The sequence below is a fragment of the Alexandromys fortis genome, unplaced genomic scaffold (genome assembly GCF_014885135.2).
Source record: "Alexandromys fortis isolate MF-2015 unplaced genomic scaffold, M_Fortis_MF-2015_v1.1 scaffold_61, whole genome shotgun sequence".
Taxonomy (NCBI): domain Eukaryota; kingdom Metazoa; phylum Chordata; class Mammalia; order Rodentia; family Cricetidae; genus Alexandromys; species Alexandromys fortis.
The window spans coordinates 7,835,904-7,842,593 of NW_026067962.1; positions in this window are offsets into that span (position 1 = coordinate 7,835,904).

The following is a 6,690-nucleotide window of genomic DNA, read 5'->3' on the forward strand; positions in this document are numbered from 1 at the left end:
CATTTTTTAATTGGGTTAATTAGCATTTTAAAGTCTAGTTTCTTGAGTTCTCTATATATTTTGGAGATCAGACCTTTGTCTGTTACGGGGTTGGTGAAGATCTTCTCCCAGTCAGTAGGTTGCCTTTTTGAAGGGTGGCACCACCCACAGTGGGCTGAACCCTCCCCCATCAACCAGGAATCAATAAAATGCCCAGCAGACTTACCTACAAGTCAATTTTATGAAGGCATTTTCTTGAGATTCTCTTTCCAGACATGTCTAGGTTTGTGTCAAGTTGCTAAAAACCAACCATCATGGTCCATGATTCTGGTCAGTTCAAAGAAGGCGAATTACAGCTATGAACACCAAGCTACGACTTCCTGCTAGAACTGCTGGGGAAAGGAAGCTCACCCTTTAGCCCAGAAGTTAGGTCTAGACTGCTCATAAATGATTTTGAATAATTAAAGCATATTGTTTGAGCTCATAAATCTAGCTTTACATGAAGCCAGAAACTATTGACATTCTGAACTCTATTAACTCAAGTTACTATCTTTTCATCCACTACAACAACAAAACTCTTGAAAAACACAGTCGGGAGGATGACAAGCCAGCAGAGACCAACGGTTAGTGAAATCTAATATGACATCTTTCTGTCTCCCGCTTTTGTGACCCGGATCAACTACTTAGCTTTTCAGCCACAGTTCCTCAGATTTAGAATGGGAGCAATGGCAGCCTTGCCTAGTAGGACTCTCAGATCAAGCATCAAACTGTTAGTTTAGGAAGCAAGCTTAGCATGCTACCTGTGAGCAGTAAGTACTCCAGAATGCATTATGATTTTTAATCCTCGTCAGCTTTAGACATCGAAACCCTCAGTTCTTGGAAAGGCACCCACAAGTCTCACAGAATGGTGCCATCTGCTTGTCCAGCCACATTTAAACACAGATGTGGAGGCTCAGTGTACAAGCAGGACATTGGATCTCTACACCTTCTGTTCCTGTGACTTAAGGGTTAATGCAGAGAGGCAACAGAATACGACTATCAGGATGCTGTTCAACCCTGGAGCAATTTCCATTTTTCTATGCTTACTTAGAGCAGTTTGGAAGATATGAAATCCGTGGGAAGAGACATCTCCCTGCTAAAGAAGAGATTTTTCCAAGACTGCATATGCTTTTAAACATGACTCCTTAGAATTTTGATATTTCTCTGCAAAGATGTGATTACAGTATCACAAGGAAGATATTGTTAGTTGTACAATCCCTTTCATTCATCTCCTTTGAAACACGTTTTATGCATGTCTTGTGCAAGTGTAACCACATGTTACACTGGAGAACTAAGAGAAAGGACATAAACCTGAGCTTGGTGAGGAAAATCAGAGAAAGACTGACCTTTCTGGTGAATTTTAGAGCTGTTTTCTTTTGGGGTAGTATTGTACAATGTAGGCTTGTGTTATACAAAATGCATTAGAGAATGCAAATAACGTGTTAAATAATTTAATAATTTTTTTGTGTTAAGGTAATTAATCACAGCTTAAATAGTTGTACAAATCTCTCAATGTCCCTCAACCTAGGGGGCTTTCAATTTCTTTCTGCCTCCCCTGTCATTGTTAGATTGCTCCTAGAGAGCTGACAGAGTATCTGAGTTTAGAAGCTGCCCTTTTGAACATCTTGCTTCTCATCCACAGTGGAGAGAGAAGTAGGATTTGCTCTAGAACAAATGTAAGCCGAGTCAGGCTCTGCTTGAGTCGGATTTTCCTAAGGTGGATTGGGTGACTGTAGGGTAAAGGTTGAGACTTTGTCCCCTATGCCATCCAAGGCTGATGTTTTCTACTGATTTTTTTTTCCTCAAGCACGTTTACATGAGGATGACCTTTGGGTGGTATTATTGCAACATAATTAAATTTCCAGGAACTTTTAGTGTAGCTGGAATTTGGACTTATGTGTGATTTATTCTCAATTGCTCACGACCTATCTGTGGGTGTTTAATGACAGCAGAAGAGAATGGAGTTCTGTATTTTGTACAGTGCCCTCTCCATTTCCTAATTAACTGAAGACAACCACTGTCTTCATGGTGATCTTAATAAGAATGGCCCCATAGGCTCATATCATCTATTTGAATGCTTGGTCCTTGGTAGAAGAGTTTAGGGAAGGATTAGGAGGCGTGGCCTTGTTGTAGAAGCTGTCGCTGGTGGGTGGGCTTGGAGGTTTGAAGAGCCCATATCAGGTCTAGGTCTCCTCTTTCTGATTCTGACTTTGGATAAGATGAGAGTTCTCGGCTGGGCAGCAGTGGCGCACATCTTTAATCTCAGCACTTGGGAGGCAGAGGCAGGAGGATCTCTGTGAGTTCCAGGACGACCAGAGTTATTCCACAGAAAAGCCCTGTCTCAAAAAACAAAAAACAAAACCAAACAAAAGAAAAAAAAAAGGTGAGCTCCCAGCTACTGCTCCAGTCTCATGCGGATGTGTTTGCTGCCTTGCTACCTTCCATGATGACTATGGATTCATGAAACTGTAAGCAAACTCCAATGAAGCCTTCTTTTATAAGTTGTCTTGGTATCTCTTCCTAGCACTAGAACAGCAGCTAAGACAGTTTTTATCACAATCATTTTACTCTAGCTTGCTCATTCTTGCCCAAATGAAATCTTTTTTTTAATTTTTAATTTTATTTTTCCATTCAAAAATTTACACTTCCTCCCCTCCTCCCATTTCCCTCCCACTACCCCATTCACCCTCCTCCCCCCTCCCTCCTTAAGAGAGGGCAGGGAACCCTGCTCTGTGGGAAGTCCAAGGCCCTTCCCCTTACATCCAGGCCTAGGAAGCTTTGCATCCAAATAGACTAGGGTCCCAAAAAGCCAGTACATGCAGTAGAAACAAGTCCCAGTGCCTTTGTCAATGGCTTCTCAGTCAGCCCCAATTTTCAGTCACATTCAGAGAGTCTGGTTTGATCGCATGGTCATTCAGTCCTGGTCCAGCTGGATTTGGTGAGCTCCCATTAGAACAGGCACACTGTCTCAGTGGGTGGACCAACCCCTGGTGGTCCAGACTTCCTTGCTCATCTTCTCCCTCCTTCTGCTCTTCAACTGGACCTTGGGAGCTCAGTCCGTTGCTCTGATGAGGGTCTCTGTCTCTATCTCTATCCGTCACCGAATGAAGATTCTATGGTGATATTCAAGATAATCATCAGCAGCATTATTTGTAATAGCCAGATCCTGGAAACAACCTAGATGCCCCTCAATGGAAGAATGGATAAAGAAAGTGTGGAATATATATACATTAGAGTACTACTCAGTGGTAAAAAATAATGACATTTTGAATTTTCATGCAAATGGATGGAAATAGAAAACACTATTCTGAGTGAGATAACCCAGACCCAAAAGGATGAATATAGTATGTACTCACTCATTAGTGGACTCTAGCCATAAACAAAGGACATTAAGCCTATAGTTCACAAGCCTAGAGAAGCCAAATAACAAGGTGTACCCAAAGAAAAACATATATAGATCCTCCTGGAAATTGGAAGCAAACAAGATTGCTGGGCAAAAGTTGGGAGCATGGGGGTGGGGCTGGGGGAAAGGGAGAGGGAGAGGGAGAAGGGAGAAAGGAAAGACTGGAGAGAGTTTGGGGGAGTGGGACGGCGGAGATGGAGGAAGGGCGGATATAGGAGCAGGGAAGAAGATATCTACATTAAGGGAGCCATTTTAGGGTTGGCAAGAGACTTGGCTCTAGAGGGGATCCCAGGTGTCCACGGGAATGTCCCCAGCTAGGTCCTTGGGCAGTGGAGTAGAAGGTGACTGAACTGACCTTGCCCCACTATCACACTGATGATTATCTCAAATATCACCAAATGAAATCTTTTAAAATTCTTGAGTTAAGACAGATTTTCCAAGCCCTTTCAATGTTCTTAAGGTTTCTAAGTCATTTCATGTATTAACATTTTCATGATTCAAAATCTAGACAGTGTAGGTCTCTCTCCATTCTAATGCATCCCACTGCGTCTTCTTCCCTGAGTATTGGAAAGCTGGTCAAATGCTACTACTTACTGCTCCATATTCCGGAGTGCATAAGATCATTGTCTCTAAGCACGCTGCCATCTGCTCTCAGGAAGAAACCTTTCTCTCGCAATCTATGTACAAATAGCATTATTAATGCCTTCCCCTTTAAACTGTCCCTTCTTTTATGATGTCTGGCAGAAAAGTGAGTGCACCCTTAATGTCAGAATGGCTAATGACTTAAGCAACACTGGTCGCTCGTCCTTGTAGCTGTCTTTGTTTCTCTTCAGATAAGCCTTCTGTGTGTAAGTATGTCCAGACATTGTCAGGTTATGTTGGAGTACACAGGAAGTCATAATATGTCCATCGCTAATGTACATCTATGCAAGGAATGAAAGGAAACACGGCCCAGATTCTCAGTTACATATTCAGGATATAAGATATCAACTTCATGCCTACATACTCAATGGTTTCAGTCATTGTCTTCAGGCAGACACATTCTTGTCTTCTGTCCAGATATGTGATAACACAGCTCGCTAACCAGGGAAACTTTGATTTCCAAGTTCAGAAGAACATGTTTTTACAGTTCTGTTATTCCCATGCCAGTTTTTCTGCTTTATTAAAAGGAATCTATTTCAGTATATTTTTTTCCTCTGAAAGTATTATTATAATAGCAAACTCACTGTTTGGATGTGTGCATTCCAGATGAAAGTGATTTCATTCTCTTAATGAACTGCATAAATCCCTTGGGTTTCCTTGAGTTAAATTTCAAGTATTTGTGTGGGTTTTTAAAAATCTCACAACCTGCTTAAAATTGTTAGAAATTAATAAACTCCTTCCCCAAACTGAGACTACAGCACAGAAGTCAAAGGCACCTGTGTGTTTGGTTCAAACAGGATGCAAAGGATGTGGTCCTTAGAAGAGTCATTTCAACATCATTAAATTAGTTCCACGCTGAGAAAATTTCTCCTCTAAATATATATTCCACCCACTGTCCAGTAGGCACATAGCTCTGTAATCTACTTGCTTCAGTAGAAAGAGGCTTCAGGGCTGTAAAGGAGGTCTCAAAGCGAAGTGTTCACATTTCTATAAATGGAGGACCATTGCATGACAAGTCACAGTTATTTGTTATTTCCAAATACTCTCAGATAAGGTAGATAATTTTGCGTTCAATTTTTATGCTGATCTGAAACATTTTTTCTCCTTGTAACTAAGCAATGTACAAAGCAACAAAGAGTATCTGTCTATCATGATTTCATTAGTCATATCCCACATCCTCTCCAAGCCCCAAGCTTACTGTAAAGAGGCATTCATTTCAGGTCCAACTAACCACACAAACCTGACATGTATAACATATAAAAAGCTTTTCATTGACAGAAAAGCGTTTTCTCTACTGCAGTTATATGAATTGCAAGTGCTAGTACCTGACAGCTAATAAGAGGTCTGGTTCCAGTGGGTCACCCTGAGGCTCTACCCTGGGCTCCTTCCAGCTGTTTCAGTGCAGAGACTATGAATTCAGGAAACACCTACTGGTGACACGCTTGTTACATCTCAACAGGTTTCCTGACTCAAAGGGGCCAAGGATTACTATTTGCTGCATTTAAAAAATGTATCAAGTGGAAGGACAACTCATAGATCTAGCCCCCATGTAACGTTACAAAAGACGTTTCTCATCTTTATTTGCTACCACCTTCTCATAATATGTAACTTCATGGGTTCTTTGAGATTTTTAAGTTTGAAAGAAAAATGTTATATAGTAGAGAAAATTTGCAAAACAACCCGATTTAAAACCCATCACACTTGGAGAAGCTTTTGGGATCCTGCCATTCTTTAGGTGTCTACTAAATTATACTACAACATGCACATGATCTGTGTGCTCTCTGCGCCCCCAGGATTATCCATTTATTCTGTTTCTGGAGCGTTATGGTTTAACCATTACTAGGAGAACACAGTTTTATCACAATATCGCCTTTCAGTGTGGTTACATATTAATCAAGAATTCTCTCAAAGAAAATCCATATGCCTTGTGAGAAAACATCTATTTACACAAGAATATGCTACCAGCAAGCTTAAATAGCTGGTTGCTCTTAGTTATTTGTGGTTTAATACATATAGTCAGATAAGCTGACTAAAACCCATGAGGATGACATTGAGGATGCCGAGAATGCAGTATCCCTACAGGTTCAAAGCCAACCTGGGCTTTTTAGTATGACAGCTGTCTCAAAAACCTGAAATTCTTTTTCATGCACCACTCATAGATATATGAGATGTGGAAAGTATACATATTGAAGAGACCATTTCTCTCTACTCTGCTCAACTTCGCTCCCTCCGGCCCTGGTTGTTCTGTTGATCATTGTCATTCTGACTAGGGTAAGATGAAATGGCAACGCTGTTTTGATTTGCATTTCCCAAACTGCTTGGGACAAACAACATTTTTTTTTGAGATATTTCTTAGTCATTTTTTTACCTACTTTTGAGAACTTGCTCTTCAGGGCCCAGATTCATTTTCGAATGAATCTTCCTTCCTTCCTTCCTTCCTTCCTTCCTTCCTTCCTTCCTTCCTTCCTTCCTTTCTTTCTTTCTTTCTTTCTTTCTTTCTTTTCAAAATTATTTGCTTTTTAGTTCTTTATATAGTCTGGGTTGATGTGGGAGTGTCATATATCAATCTGTTGATTTCATTGGTTAAGTTATAATAAACCAGCTGCTTGGCCTCATGGCTTGGAACA